The following is a 17,219-nucleotide window of genomic DNA, read 5'->3' on the forward strand; positions in this document are numbered from 1 at the left end:
TGTAAAACTCCAACAATAGTAAAACTCAAATGGTATTATTTGCAGTTTTAAAATGCATAAACTTTACCTTTATAAATTTTAGAATGTCTCTAGGTAGGATAACTTTTAATAAGAAAGTGGATATTCATGCTCCAACTCTATAATCCTCTTTATTTACACATTGCCCTTCACAGACATTTATTAAAATATTTTAACCTTTTCCTTTCAGGGTGAAGACTGGGCTCTTGGAGTATTGTGGGTCTTGGAAGAGTGACAAACTGAGCCCCATCTTCTGTCTCTAGTGAATGAGAGTCCAGCAGATCTTGTTATTCTAGGTAATAGTCAAAAAGGAAAGTTGTTCTGCTTCAGAGATGATCACCGTAAGCCCTTTTCATAGTTACTTGGTGAGAGCTTGGACAATCATGGTTTTACTCATTGTCTTTATTATTCCATGCCCATTTGTTAATTCTCTCAGTTTGGTAACCTTTGTTCTCACCATACCACTGCAGACATCTTGTCTTCATCTCCACGCCCACACACAGAGGCCCCTCATCTCTTTCCGCTCAGGGTCCCACCCCAGACCTTCCTAACATGGGTCTTAACTGGAGCCGACCTGCAACAACAGCATCCCTATATTGGTTTCTGACTCTCAGGCTTTGGGCATTAATATTGAGTAGACATCTAAATTTTACTTAAACTGTGTGAATATTGGGACACTGCAACGCAATGCATCATTTTAAATTTTCTTTCTCCTATTGTTAAGTAATGAGTATCAAAATGTTTTATTTTTATACCAACAATGAAAAGTAATTACGTAATCATCCAATAAGTAACAAGTAGAATGCCATATGCCCCATTCTATATGAGGCATGGGGCACTGATAAGTAGGTAGCGGGAACATAAATTAAGTCAAAGAAATGGCCTCAGCTCTGTCCCCAAGAACCTAAAAATTCAATAAGAGAGGCACAGCACAATTACATTTAGTTTTTTCATTAATATCTCAAATATTTTAAATAGCAATCTATTTCTCTTTTTTCCTACTTTTCACACTCCTTCAATAGAATTTCATATACTATCATGCCTTTCAGTAAGAAGAAAAGAGCAATCCAGACATTTATGGAAAGAAAGGATTCCAAACTGGAGCAAAGTTCTAAAAAAGATAGAGTAATTTTGGTTGACAGAAAACTGTGAAGAAAAGAATGTATCAATTTTTAACTTCCCTTGACAGATTTTTTTAATTCCCCAAAGCCTTTCTGAATACTAAGGAAGTAAAAAGTATTAGTTATATCTTTAACAGTTGTGTTCATATTTACCACATGTGTTTTTACCAAATTTATAATACAATAAAGTTGTATTTATATGTGTTATTCATAACTATAAAGAACATTAGGGACCTTGGGAAAATCAATATGTACACATTTTTTCACCATTTAATAATATTTGGAGCATCATTTTACTGTTCTAAATGACCATGTCTCTTTTATCTGGACTTTTATGATGTCTCTTAGTCACAGCTCTGATTTATATAAGCTATGTCCTTGGTCAGAGAATTTTATCTTTAGAATTTTAAGCTTTCAAACGATGAGCTTTATGACATAGTTTCCAGAAATTTACTTTGGCAAAAATCCAAGGATGCTTGTTTCTAAGCTTTAGAGTCCTAACTATAATGCGTTTGAAGTTTAGAGAACAAAGAAATAAATGTGAAGTAGATTATTCAGGGAAAACTTCCAGTTAGAGAAATGGCTTTCGCTGAGCCTTCAAGAAAAAGTAGCATTTAGCTAGGTTGAAAAGCAAAGGGTGATAAGGCAAGAAAGAAGATATAGAGATAGAAGAATATAAGGGAAAACAAAATATTGTAAACCTCTTCCCAGTTGGAAAAGGGAGTTCATGTTGAAAAATGGTACTAGCACAAAAACAGAAATATAGATCAATGGAACAGGACAGAAAGTCCAGAGATAAACTCACACACCTGTGGTCACCTAATCTATAACAAAGGAGGCAAGAATATGCAATGGAGAAAAGACAGTCTCTTCAATAAGTGGTGCTGGGAAAACTGGACAGCTACATGTAAAAGAATGAAATTAGAACACGCCCTAACACCATGCACAAAAATGAACTCAAAATGAATTAAAGACGTAAATGTAAGGCCGGATACTATAAACCTCTGAGAGGAAAACATAGGCAGAACACTCTTTGACATAAATTGCAACAAGATCTTTTTTGACCCATCTCCTAGAGTAATGAAAATAAAAACAAAAATAAACAAATGGTAGCTAATTAAACTTAAAAGCTTTTGCACAGCAAAGGAAACCATAAGCAAAACAAAAAGACAACCCTCAGAATGGGAGAAAATATTTGCACACGAAGCAACTGACAAGGGATTAATCTCCAAAATATACAAACAACTCATGCAGCTCAATATCAAAAAAACAAACAACCCAATCGGAAAATGGGCAGAAGACCTAAATAGACATTTCTCCAAAGAAGATATACAGATGGCCAAAAAGCACATGAAAAGATGCTCAACATCACTAATCATTAGAGAAATGCAAATCAAAACTACAATGAGGTATCACCTCACACTGGTCAGAATGGCCATCATCAAAAAATCTAGAAACAATAAATGCTGGAGAGGGTGTGGAGAAAAGGGAACCTTCCTACTCTGTTGGTGGGAATGTAAATTGGTACAGCCACTATGGAGAACAGTATGGAGGTTCCTTAAAAAACTAAAAATAGACCTACCATATCGTCCAGCAATCTCACTCCTGGCCACATACCTGAAGAAAACCATAATTTGAAAAGATACATGCACCCCAAGGTTCATTGCAGCACTGTTTACAATAGTGAGGATGTGGAAGCAACCTACATGTCCATCAACAGAAGAATGGATAGAGGAGATGTGGTACATATATACAATGGAATACTACTCAGCCATAAAAAAGAATGAAATAATGCCATTTGAAGCAACATGGATGGACCTAGAGATTCTCACACTGAGTGTAGTAAGTCAGACAGAGAAAGACAAATATCATATGATATCACTTACATGTGGAATCTATAAAAAAGGGGTACAAATGAACTTATCTACAAAACAGAAATAGAGTTACAGATGTAGAAAACAAATTTATGGTTACCAGGGGGTAAGGGGGGAGGGATAAATTGGGAGATTGGGATTGACATATAAACAGTACTATATATAAAATAGATAACTAATAAGGACCTACTATATAGCCCAGGAAACTCTATTCAATACTCTGTAATGACCTATATGGGGAAAGAATGTATAAAAAGAGTTGATATATGTGTATGTATAACTGATTCACTTTGCTCTACAGCAGAAACTAATACAACACTGTAAATCAACTATACTACAATAAAAATTTTAAAAAAAGAAAAATGTGAGAGGGTAATTTTGTGTAATTCTTTTTCCTGTGTGTAGAACTTCAAAATATAAAAGTTACTTCCAGAAACTTGGACTTATTTCACCATCAGAAAATATTAGAAAGTAAATAAAATAGATACAATTTCTCTGTAACAAGTAAAAAATGTGCAGTCCAGAGACCTCCTTGAGCCTGCATTTTTCTCAGTAAAATGGGAATAATTCTAACTTCATGCCATTTCATACACCCAACAAATATTTACAGAGTGGCTACCATGTGGTAGGCACTATTCTGGGTGCTTAGACTAATTTAACAATAAAACAGATTAAAATATCTACCCTTGCAAAGGCTATATTTTATTATGGAAGGCAGATAATAAATATAATAACAAGAAAATTGTATGATGTATTATGTAAATTCTTCAGAGGAAAGAAATAGAGCAGGAATACGGTGTCATTTGAAAGACAGGTTGACTTGGTCCCATTGCGTTTTTAAATATGTTAGTCCTCTTTATTGAGAGGAGCCCATGCAGATATCTGAACAAAGATAATTCCAGGAGAGACAAGGGCCAATGCAGATGCCCTAAATGATAAATTCTCCTCTCATATTCAAAGGATAACAAGAAGAGCAGGACAGCTCTGGTGGAAGCACGTATGGGTAATTCAGGGGGAGACAGAAGGGTAAACAAGGGTGGGGATGGGGCAAGCAGCTCATGCAGTGATTTGTAATCATTAAAAAGACTATCTTTTACTCAGTAAAAAGGAGAACTATTGGAGGATTTTGAAAAGAGGGAACCATGATCTGACTTAGGCAGACTCGTTAAGAGGCTGAAGAAGTAATTCAGACAAAGGATGATAGAGGTTCATCCAGGGGAATAGCCATAGAAGTCACAAGAAGTGAGCAGACTGTGATGTAGCATATTTTTAACATACACCCAAAGGATGTGTTAACCGACTGAATGGGGAGGATGAGGAAAAGAGAAGAGTCAAGGATAATGCCAAGATTTGGCCTTGGTAAATGGAATAATGAAGTAAGGATAACTGGAGATGGGGAAGACTGGGTTAGAACATGTTTTGTGGAAAATAACAGAAATCCAGTTAGTCTTTTAGATGTCCATGTGGATATATGAATCTGGAGTTCAACAGAGCAATATGGTCTGTAGATATAAATTCTGAGCTATAAATCATCTCGTAGATGGTGTTTAGAGATCTAAGAGCAGATGAGGTCATCAAAAGAGTTTGTATAGATAGAGAAGAAGCCCGAGGACTCAGCCCTCCAAAGAGAAGAGGTTTGTGAGGAGAGAAACTAGCAAAGGTGACTGAAATGGATTAATTGGTGAATTCGGAGAAAAACTCACAGTATGTGTTTTCCTGGGAAGAAAACAAAGAAAATGTATCAAGGAAGGGCAGTGAGCAACCATCAAATGCAGCTTTTGCCTACTGAGAATTGACCATTGGATCTAACATCATGAGACCCTCGTATGAGTTTCTTGAGGGCAGGACTGTGTTCTTATTTATTTCTTTGCCCTATAGTCCAGCAGAGAGATCAAAAAAGCCCAAGTGCATTATTTTTTCTGTCACAAAATCTCATTCTCTAGGTAAAGTGCTATCAGAATACGGAGAGGTTCAATCAGTTAGATCACACGAATTTTAAATAGTTAGAAACAATAAACAGGCATTGCATGAACGTGTGTTATTGTTTATGGTTCTTTTTTTCTTGTTTTTTTTTTTTTAAATAAAAACAAGATTAAAAGCTAGTGGAAAAAAGTGATGAGAAAATAATTTAAGTGACTTTTCAAAGCTGTCAAGTTCCTGGGGTGACACTAAGGAAGAAACGATGATATGTGAAAATAGTGTAAAAGATGTATATCAGGAAACCAGAAGAGTAATGGTGCCAGTGATACACTGGAATCACTTATACTGATGTTATTATTGACTTCAAGTATTTTTAAAATTCTAAACATAGTTAATAAAATAAAACATTTCATTGTACATTAGTTATCTAAGTGGATTACTGAAATAAAAGCAGGTAATGCTCCAACCTTCTCCTGTGTTCAGGCAAGCCCCATGCATCTACTTGGTCTCCCCAGTAGCAGAGAGGAAAGATCGCGCCTGCACTGAAAGGTCCTGTTTTTCCGATACCTCAGAGGACAGAATTCTCTCTGGGAACACATCAAAACAAGAACCACCTTCGTGGGCCCTCCTTATTAGAACTCAATTTAGTCGCTTTAAATTTAGCAATGCCTTATCATAAAGTATTATTTTAATTTAAAATAGTGCAGACACAAGAAGGCAAAATAACCATAATAACTCACCACAAAGAATAAAATGTTAATGCAAAGAAAAATTAGAAATTCAAATCAAGCTTGAAAAATGAATTAGGTTGTTGGAAAGCAACGTTCATACCACATTAGTGTGCACCAAAACACAATTAATAAAGAGAAAGTACATAAATACTATTTGAATATTTTTGTAATTAAAGGGAACATCTCTTTGCATGAAGTAAAACAACCCAAGAAGCATGGGGCCATCCCACGGTTGAGCACATAACAAGCAAAGATAACAGATTTCTTTGACCTCTGTCTCTCCCAGGACAATAGGAACAATGATTATACCTTGTGAGGACCATAGAAGGGAAAAATCAGCACACATGTCCTTAGACAGAGATGTCAAAATTTTACGGAAAACATACGCTCCTCTCTTCCCTTTTTATAGAATCTCAATTAGAGATAACATTTTTTCCAAACTCCTTTGTACCTTCATGTGGCCAATGGGTTTTGAACGGAAGTGATGTTTACCATTTTCAACCCATTTCCAGGAAGAAGCAGATTGCCTTTTGCTCTTCTTCTCCCCTGGGGCTGGGATGTGGTCACGTCGCTGACAGCCAGATTTCATGTAGAATATCTCAATGACTTAAAGAATGGCAGTGCAACAAGACAAGAGCCTGAGTTCTGAATGATCTTGGGAACAGAACTGTTTCCCCACCCTGGACAGCATAAAACACCCATTTCTGGACTTTTCTATGAGCGAAAAATAAATGTTATATTTGGCCACTGCATTCTGGAATTTCTTTGTTGTTGTAGCTTAGCATATACCCTAACCAATTCACACAGAAGTCCCTAGCACACAAAGTCTACTCCTCTTTTCCTTTTTTTTCCCAATATATATTCAATAAATATATAGCAGATTCCCATATGCCTCTGAAATTTTTGAAAACTTTATGCATATTTAATTTCTGAAAGGGCCATTGAAGGCACATGAATAAAAAATATTTTCTTAAATAGCTTATGCTATCAGATTTCACAAAGGAAGTAAATAAACCTCAACTGAATGTTCATCTCTGTCAAAAGCCTTAGAAATTCCCCAATCACAAATGTTTTTAATGCCAAAAAAGTTACTTTTTTAGGGTTCTAGTATCTGTTGTGCTAAATTAGTTGCAAATTATTTGGCAGCATAGAAAATAAAACTAGTGGACTGTAAATAATGTTAATAATAGAGGAGTTGACTAAAGATAGATAATAGTGTTCACAGAAAACACGCATCAATAAAGCCAGTAGCTTTTTGTATGCATGTCTATGATAAAAGAAAAAGAATTGTAAGGAAGTGGTAATGCATCACGATGATCAAATTCCTGACATCAATTCTTCTAAAAATGAGGTTCCACAAAGGGGACACAACCTCCTTTATATCTAAGATTCTTCCTTAGGTATTTTCATTTATTGTACTTGTGTCTTCTACCTATTCGTCAACTTTTTAAATGTTGAAAACAATTTGTTTCATACTATCAGTTAATAAACATGCAAATTGTCCCTTTTGCCACCTTCTCTGACATTTAAACTGACAATACTGTTGTTGCAGTTTTTATGCATTGCTATTTAAATCTGTTCACTTTGTTAAGTGCTCCATAATTTAAAGATAAGTAATTGTTCTCTCTGTAGAATTGAAACGTTTTTTTAACATACTACAATATGTCTTGATTAAATTGCATATTTTGAAATCTTTATAATTGATTACTGTTTTCTTTTCATGGATCATCCAGTGACATTTTACTGGAGCAGCTTCTCCTGATGCATGGCCACTTGGTGCAGAGGATAGGCTTTTCAGAAAGAAAGCAGACAATCTCTGCTTTTCTGCAACTCATGATCAAGCCTGCAGAATATATGGAGTATCATGCTATTCTTGCTTTACTGCATAGTATTTTTATCATCCTTTGAGCATGGTATGGGCAGACGACATGTGGAGGAAAGTCTAGCTGGGGTTTTATACCCAGAGGATCCTTTAATTATCAATAACTGACCATTAGCTGAAGGCAAACAATCTTAGAATAGTTCCCCGAGTTTCAATTCTGGGGATCGTAATATATAGCCTCCACATTACTGATATAGATGAATCCCAAGTTGGTTCATTAATTTGAAGATGACATTAAAAGCAGCAGAATTATCGTCACCTTGAAAGGTCAAACTAGAATTCACAACATTCTGAACTGCTTAGAAAAATTTGGTGAGGTCCTAAAGAAACGAATTTAGGCAGCAAAATTTCATCCAAAGCTGAAGTCCATTTACAAGGAAAAAGGGGCAGTAACTAACTTGGGAGTATTACTTCTTTGCTATCTCTTTCTCTTCCACGCATCCCCTAAAAATCACAAATTTCCTCATAATACACTCTCCTTTTCCCCCTCGCTTTAGACAACTCCAGACTTAGATTTAATATTTGTTCCTGGTCGTTATGAGTTGAATTTGACTCCCTCCTCTCAATTCATCGAAGTACTAACCCCCTTAGAATGTGAACATATTTGAAAACAGGGTCATAGCAGTAGTTAGTTATGTTAGGATGAGGTCATATTGGAGTAGGTTGTAAAGAAAAGTTTTACAGCACTTACAGCACTCTACATAGAAGAAATAGAAATATGATGAATGAATAAAGGTAAATAAAATACATCAATAAAGTCCTTTAAATTATATAAAAATGGCTAATATGTAAGCAAATAGTAATTCAATAGGAAGCAAAACTGTTGAAAACTCTATGAAAACTTTTTTTGCATTTGCTTTACATTGTCAATAAGTTCATTATATATAACATTATTTAAAAAGAAATTTTGTTTAAGAATTTAGATCCAAAAAGGGTGAAAAGTGTTCAAATAGCATGGATCCCGTCTCCAGACCTGTCTTGTAACTGTCATAACAATGATGTTTACAGAATATTTGCAACACAATGATGTTGACTCAAATTGCATTAATATTTCATGAATAAATGCATCCTTTAACATTTATTACCTGCATTTATCATCTGGCATTATTCTATTTATCTTTCTCTCCTTTTTTCTATATATAGAGAGCACTGTTTATTGGATAAGAAATTAATTTTTGGAATGGGACACACTGAAGTTTCGATTCTGGCTCTCTCTGTATTAGCTCTGTGACCTTGGGCGAGTTACCTGCTACCCTTCCAGGTTTTACAGTTTTCTCTCACCTAAAATAGACATAATAACTCACAAGATGTTTTGAAAAAATGAAATACTGCTTAACATTTATCAAGCATGAAAGAAAAGTTATTACAACAGAATACATTCTTAAGAAAAAGCATTTATTATTTATCATTATTCTTACTTTCATAACTAGAAAAAATGTTGGCAAATGATCATAGGAAGTATGTTGCATACATCTGTATGGGTGTAGAAGAATACACTGCCCACAATATGCAGCTGTTTTTATCTACTTAGGGCAGTTATTCCAAATTTTATGCCTTGCTCATTTACTTCTAATTTCTGGTTAACTCTTTTTTACTTTGATTTTTGGCTTCAGCAATAAGTTTAGCCCCAGGGAAAGTGCAGCTTGCAGAAAGATACAACTTTGTATCTTTTAAAAAAATCCTGATGTTAAAAGTTAAATCTGAAAACTAAGTTCACGTATCCAGTTTTATTAGCATTCATTTAACCTCACAGACAAATTGCTTTCCTTTCTGCTTATTTTACTATTAAACAAAAAAAGTTCTTAGTTTTTAAATACAAGGATCAATTTTGGCAGTCCAGAAGTGAATACTAACAGTCCTTTTGCTTTTGGTTGAGATCCAAGACTATCAACATAAATAATTCTAATACATTTTCCAGAAATTTTGACAAAAAGGACATGATTTAAGTATGTCAAGATGAAATGCAGTTTGACTTTTTACTTTTTTTCAATAAAGAAAAACAGCTATTCTACTGATATTTTTTCATTTCAGCAAGTTTTGTGAAGCCTTGAATAAATTTTTATTCCCCACCTCCAATTTCTGTCAAGTTGACATACCAATATTTTTATGAGTTGTAATGAATATATTTGTGTCTACAATATCAAACTAAATCATGAGATGCAGGAGAAATAGTGTTCTTTGTTGTTTATTTAACAGAACAAAAAAATGATAGTCAATTTTAAAGGGATATTGGTTTCATTTCCCTGTTTATTTGTTTTATATTTTTTAAACCACCCAGTCTCAATGTCACACATTTACAATATTAGGCCACTTACAAATAAAATTTAAAATTTCATGAATCCATAGTGTAGCAATTACTGCAGAAAATACTCAGAAAAAAGTTCTGTTAAGATGTTAGTGAAAGCCTTTTGAATAAGTCAGATTGAGCCCTTACTTAGTTGAGCAGAACCAGGTAATTTATATAAGAAATGACTGTGAAAGAAAGATGCCTTGAAGGAGTAAAACCATTGAGGTCTTCAATTTCACTGAAATACCCCATGGATATTAAGAGAAACCTGACAGGAATGAATGACTCTCAGATACATGTTGAAAAAATAAAATCCCACAAACCTTCCCTGGCATTACTAAGAACAAGAAACTAATGCCCATGCCTAAATCAAGAAATAATTGCTAACTTTGATAATTCAGAAATAGATTAAATGCTGATAAATGACACCCAACAAAGACTTGGTTAGCCAATGAAGGCTTGCAGAAGGAAAGATGCCCAAACTAGGCCTGAAGACTGAGAAAGAATTAATCAAGTGAGAGGGCTGGAATATTAAGTACTTGAATTATTAATACTGATATTATCTGAAACAGCATATACAAAGAGCTAGAGGTGAGTAAAAGGTTGAGATGTTTCAGGACTTGAAAGAAGCTCTGTGTGGTTGGAGAGTGAAGGTGAGAGGAAACATCCTGACAGAACAATTAAAGCTGGGACAACATTAAAGCTGGGACATAAGCGGAATCTGATTACAGAGAACCCTGTTGGGAGCTTAAGAATGATCTGTTTCACAAGAACAATTAGGAAATCATGAAGGGTTTTAAGCAGGAAGAAAATATGATTCAATTTTCACTTTAGAAAGATTACTTTAACTACAATATAAATAACAGAATCAATAGATTCCAAACAGAAACAAGGAGAACCAGGGAGAGGTTTACTGAACTCTAAGGGCAAGAGATGGTGAACTCAGTGATCGTGAGATTGAAGAGGACAAATTCAAGATAATGTTATGAAATGGACGTGAATGAAAGAGGGATAGAACAATCTACATTGATGCCAGATTTCTTGTTTGGACAAATGGAATTTCAGCAGGAAGAGCTTGTGTGTAGGGGATGGTGGATGACAGGCCAATTTTGGGCATTTTGACTCTCAGGTGTGACCTAGACAGCCCCCTGGGAATGTCTACTTGACAGCTGGTGCATGTATCGGAAGTTCAGAAGAGAAAGTATATCTGGAAATGAATTTGAACATCAGTATTACCTGGAAAGTAACTTCGGCCATGAGACTTGATGAGACTGAATGAATGATTGAAAGAATGGATGACGATAAATGCTAAGAATAGTTCCAGCTGAGATGGTATAAATAGTTTTACTTATCAAAGAACAAAAAATAAACAAAACCTCAGAACAAAACAAAAAAGAGTGTCCTTATGAAAACTCAGAAGATTAAAAGACCTATGGAAATAATTTATTACTAAATCCACTGGACACTTTTAAATCCATATATATCTCTACTATGGCAGAATTTAACATTTTACGTGGTTCCATTATTCTAGCTTCTAAAACAATATTTTTATTTTCGTTGTCTTTCTGCTTCTTGGCTTCATTGCAGACTCCTATTTATTTGTCTATATATCCTAGGCTTTTCTCTTTGACATTCTCCACTTACCATGTTATGCTCCCATTCTTGAAGCATTTCTCATTGCTCTGAATTTGCCTATCACCTATATGTGGACAACTCTAAATTTTACATCCTCTACCCCAGATCTCTCTATTGAGGGAGACCAGCTCAGTCTAACTGCGTACTGAACCTCTCAATTAAATACTAGTATTTCAGTTCATTATTCCCTCCAAACCTGCCCTCTCCTTTTCTATATCCAATTTCCACTAATATAATCTCTACTTACCTAGCCAAGTTAAGCAGGTATAATCCAGAGTCATAGCCTAAGCTCCTCACTTTCTCCCCCTTCTATTATCCAGTTGGCCAAGAAATCCTGCTTATTCCACTATTTCACATTTCTTGAAGTCTACTACATTGTCTCATCAATTATCACAGTGCTAGGTCCAGAGTAGGTATTCAAAGATGGTTTTTGAATGAATGAATGAATTCCTCTTCCCTCTGCCCTTACTTGAGTTTGTGTTCCTCATTACTCTTTTCTTACATATTGGAGTGCATTCTCAATAAATCACCCAATATAAATCATTTTCCTTCCTGCAACTCATCCTTTAAATTGAAGCCAAAGTAATTTTTATTTACTTTACCAAATTTTATTTGGTATAAAGTTTATAAATTTAAATTTAATGGGTTCAATCATGTTCTTAAAGTTAATCAAGTTTTCCTTCCTCCTACAATACAAAGGTAAACTTTTTAGCATGTTTTTAGCATTACCAGCCTTTTAGCATGTTTTAGCATTACCAGCTCTTCTTCCCACTCTAGTGAACTCCTATTTCTCCTCAGACTCAGCTCAGTTGTCATCTCCCCTAAAAGTTATCCCAGCTCTTCTACTTAACCTAGAGAGGTGAGCACTCCCTCTTTTGTGATTCTAGAGATTTTAGTGGTTAGTTAACCTGTGATCACTCTCAGCTACATTGTGAATTTAAGCAAATATTTTTTAAAAATCTATTTTCCTATCTTCCACATTTAGAAAAGTTACAAAGTCATGTGAGGCACTCAACATAAGTTGATCTAGTGAAAGAATAAACATATTACCTGTAAAAATCTCATAATACACTTGCGCCAACAATATACCAAAGGTAAGACAATGATATAGAATACAGAAAAAGGATCTTTAGAAATACCACTTCAAGGAAGTGGGACTAGTTTTAATGAAAACCTGGAAAACAACTACATTCGTCAGAAAATTCTGCTGAAAGTTACCGTTACGGTCCACTTGTGTTATGGTTTACCACGAATATATTCTTCCTCATCTGAGAACTGCCATTAAAAATGACTTTCCTTCAAGCTCCCTGCATTAGTAATGAATTCATAAAGACAAAGAGCAAAAGCTGTTAAGGGCCATATTCTTTAACAAGGGAATAGGTTACTTCATAACCTATGGTAATTCATATTAGGAATTACCAAGAGGATAAATCAAATCACTTCCAGTGTACATTTTTTTTTCAGGAAAATCAGTAGATTTCAAAATATAACACAGAAAGCTAATGACTCAGTAGTATTAGTAGTTAATGTAGTATTGGATAATTTTGAAGGCCTGCCTATGAATATATTCACCATGCACTATTTTTACACGTTTTAATGTAATGTCATGTAATGTAAACAATGTTTAATTACTCATTGTCCAATATTTAATCCAAAAGTATGAAAACAATCCTGAATACTACTTTTAACAAAAATATCTAGAAATATATCATATTAAAACGGATAAGGATTTTATAATGAGATAGAAAATTATCCTCATGCAAAAGGCTATTTTCCTTCTTGGTATAGGGGGAATTTTAAGAAAAGTGAATTCATGTGATTCACGTGATTCTATTAGGCCCGACTAGGTAGAGCTATTTTCCTTAGAGATCTAGCATGAGAAATTCAGATACTGTCAAAAAATGACAGTGGGTACTTAGCTTAGAGGAAAAAAATAAATGCCCTAGGCCTACTCAAGTCTTTATTCACACTGGGAATAAACTACACATATTCATGTATTACACTGAAATTTTTCTTAATAAAAGCACTTTATTTAAATAGTTACATAAATTTTAAGTACTTATTGCCTGCATTTACGACCTAACTTTAAGGGAAGATTAGATTTAAATCAAGATATTAAGAAACAGAAAATTGGGCAGAATAGTAAAAGCAATGAAAATTGCTTGAGTTTTAACTTTTACTTGGAGAATTTCTTGGAGATCAAAGTCAGTTCCAATTTGAAAAGCCCCCAGACAGCTCATCCTCTGCCCAGAGAAGCAGGCACATCTCATCTCTACTGATAATTAGAGTCCCTGCAACTTCTGCATCCTGCGGATGTGGTGGACTAAAGAGTTCCAACCAACCGGGGCCATGTCATATCTAGGATAAAACCTGGAGACATGCGGCTAGTAGTCATTAAAATATGCTCCTCATTCCTGATATTGGTAACACTAGTATAAAACCTTGCTCTATGCAATGCAGACAATATAAATCTGAGAAGTCCTTTAGCAAATTATAAACAGGCAAGTATACTCTGGTCCTATCTTCTCCCATAGTCCAAACTGGACTAAAAACTTTTAAATGATAACTAAAAACTTTAAAATGAGGAAGTAGGAATCCAAGGATACTTCTCAAGTCTCTTTCCCCAACCTGTGTCAAATGTGCTTTAGTTGCTGTGGCAACAATGCTGTCAATTATGTTTTGACTCCAGGCTTACACTATTACAGCATTACTTCAAATCAGTTAACAACAACAAAACCCTCAAAACACACATGCACACACATATGTACAAATATTTAAAAAAAATTAAATATAATATTTAAATAAAATATGATATAATATTTAAATAAAATTCTAAAATGGTTCCATTATTCAAGTTGCTTTTCATATAAATTATATTTTTAAAGTATTTTAACATTATTTTTGTAAAGAAAACTAACATTTGAAACATAATTTAGCAAATAGTTTGAAATAACTCACAGTAATTCATTAGAAGCAATTTTGAACCCTACATGTCTCCTAAAGGCTAACCTTATGTTTAAAGCAGTATTAGAGTTTACGAGTCAGAAATCTTTCATTCTGCTTTGTCCTTTGTTCAGAGACAGACAGTCCTTTGTTCAGACACAGACAGAAACAATGCATTGTATCTGCGGTAATACCTAAACATTACTCAGGAATTATTTAATCACAGTCTTCAAAACACACTATATCTCATTTAAAAATACATTATTTTCTGTTCATTCTTGAAGGATATGGAAATTATTGCTATGATAACCTGTTCTATGAGGTTTAGATAGTGTAAATTTCAAGAAATTGTAAACCCACTTTTTGGACCACGGTCTAGGGAAAAATCTCGAGTTCTTTTCCCATTCCTATAAGACTTACCACATTGGGAATAAGAGGCAGTTTTAGTGTAATTCTACTGTTTGCAATTGTTGGTGGTGAAAATAAGCAAATCACATGGACTAAGGTGATAATGACAGGCAGAGTTATATTGAAACAAAAGCTACCTGCTTCCTAAAGGTGTATCTCTCCAGGGATGAAGGACCTTGGAAAACTTTACTGCCATACAGTAAATCCATTTATCAATGGTTCATTAGTACTTGGCAAATTAAAAAATAATATTCATCGTTGTTTGCCCAATTCACCTGGGAGTATTTTAATAATGGAAAAGCACCCAGAGTCTCAGAGTATGACCTTTTAGCCCAGTTAAATATCTGAGTCATGGCCAATGAAAAAGTGAAAATATGAGTATTTCCTTGCTCTCTGTTCAGATGGGAATGTACTGAAAAAAAAAAAAATCACATGAGATAAAATTATTTACAAAGTGGATAAAATAACTGCAACAGCATCACTTTTATTTCTATTAGTTGTGTTTATATAACTGGTAGGAAAGTATAATGAAAGCATAACGTATACTCGATAAATCAGAATAAGTTGTTACTTCCTCATACCTTTCAAGAGATGTGAAATATAAAGTCATACTCATTTTTAGTATCTGTATGTATAGCCCTTTCCTTGATAATTAGGAAGATTCTGTTCCAAAGTAAGTAAGAAAGTAACATGGAGACTTACTAGTTATGTCACCTATGTGCTTTTTCTAACACCTTGGCTCAAATCTCAACCAGATGAAAGTGCTATTTGTTGTTTGGAACTCTACACAGCAAATATTTTTCTTCTAATTGTTATGTTAATATTCACCAATAGCTTCCTTTCTTATTTTCAATGCTGTTCCTATTTAAAACCAATTTAGACATTGGAGAATTGGTTATTTTTTTTTATGTAGATAGTTAATTTCTTAGGCAGATTTAAAAATTTATCAGTTATAAGGAAATAAGTAACTTAGCATATCCAAGAAAACACATGATTTTTCAATAAAGCAAAGGAGGATTTATATTGTCTTGTAAAGTCTAGAACAATAAATTGCTTTGACTTATATTATTTAGTATACACTACAATGTAAGCCTAAATGTGTAGAGATTTGTTTCACTCACTGATACATTCCGAGCCCTTGAAAAAGTGACCTGCACATAGGAGGTGCTCAGTAATATTTGTTAAATGAATATATTTTTACTTGGTGCTCTTTTTTATAAGGAAAGATATTGTATTAATGCTTACAATGGAATTTTTTCTTCTCTTTTCCCTCTATATTCTTCTTCCAAAAGAATAAATTTAAACAGAAAATTAGTAGCCAAATAGACTAAGGGAAAAAGCAGTGTAAAGTAAGAAAGCTGTTCCCTATTAGCGTAACTGAAGGTAAAGAGTCAGCTTAGGCAGTTTGGCTTCAGAGGTGGTGATTCTTGCTCAAATTTAATCAGGTTACATTATTACTTTTCACTTTACTTTGTCACTCTACCTGAAATGTTGTCTAATAGCAATTTATGTAAATTCATGAATGTCTGTTATAAATGCAAATAGCTCAGAAGGTTAAGGAATAATTAATAAAGTAGCTTAATTAGATTACTTACCACCCAAAATTTATTTACTATCCTTTCAACCAAGTAGATAAAAGGCTTTCTTGCAAGAAAAACATGGGTGATTTCGAAACTGGTTTAGAAGCCAGTCAGGAAAATACAAGACAATCTGAGTTTAGCTGGATTTTGAGATTGTGGGAAATGCTCCAGGAAACAGAAAGAAGTGCAAAGGGAGAGACGGAATCATGAGCATTCCATTTCAAAAATTCCCTATAACCAGCCCTGAACTCCAAAATTAGTGTGGGTGGGGGAATGGCATTTTTATTTCTGCTTTTTCTCTGGAGCACAACTGGCTCTGTGCTTTCAGAGGAGCATCAAGAATGGCAGAGCTTTCTTAGAACCAAGATATCTGAAAGGTGCATGATTTGAGGAGGTGCTGGAGGCTTAACCTCGTCATATTTGAAAAAGTGTGTATTTGCAATGGAAGGACACTTTAATAATAAATTTGTGCTAGCTCATTTCACACACACACACACGCACACACACGGAAACAATAGTAGAGAGATCGGTGGCTCCTTAAATCACACAGATGGTTAGTGAAGTAGTCTCTCTTCAGATCTAATTCTCTGTCCGTAATAAGTCTCCATGACATCATATAGTTCTTACTGTTTCTACAGGAAAATTCTTTCTCACTTCCTCAATGAATAAAACCGTTACATTGGGAACACTGGAACCGAAGATGCAGATGCCAAGATTGAAAGAGTAGTCAAATGCAATGTAATATAACATAGTAAAACTATTTTACAACACAAATGTTAGATGGGGCATATCTCAAGTAATCAAAGTACAGTAAATAATT

At 34.3% G+C, this 17,219-nt stretch overlaps 1 protein-coding gene across 1 annotated transcript in view; it reads right to left on the minus strand.

The window, feature by feature from the left end:
* The window catches only part of SGCZ (sarcoglycan zeta), a 929,817-nt gene that overhangs the window by 375,585 nt on the left and 537,013 nt on the right, over positions 1-17,219 (minus strand). The window lies entirely within an intron of this gene.

This window comes from Balaenoptera borealis, assembly GCF_965194805.1.
Source record: "Balaenoptera borealis genome assembly, chromosome: 21".
Classification (NCBI taxonomy): domain Eukaryota; kingdom Metazoa; phylum Chordata; class Mammalia; order Artiodactyla; family Balaenopteridae; genus Balaenoptera; species Balaenoptera borealis.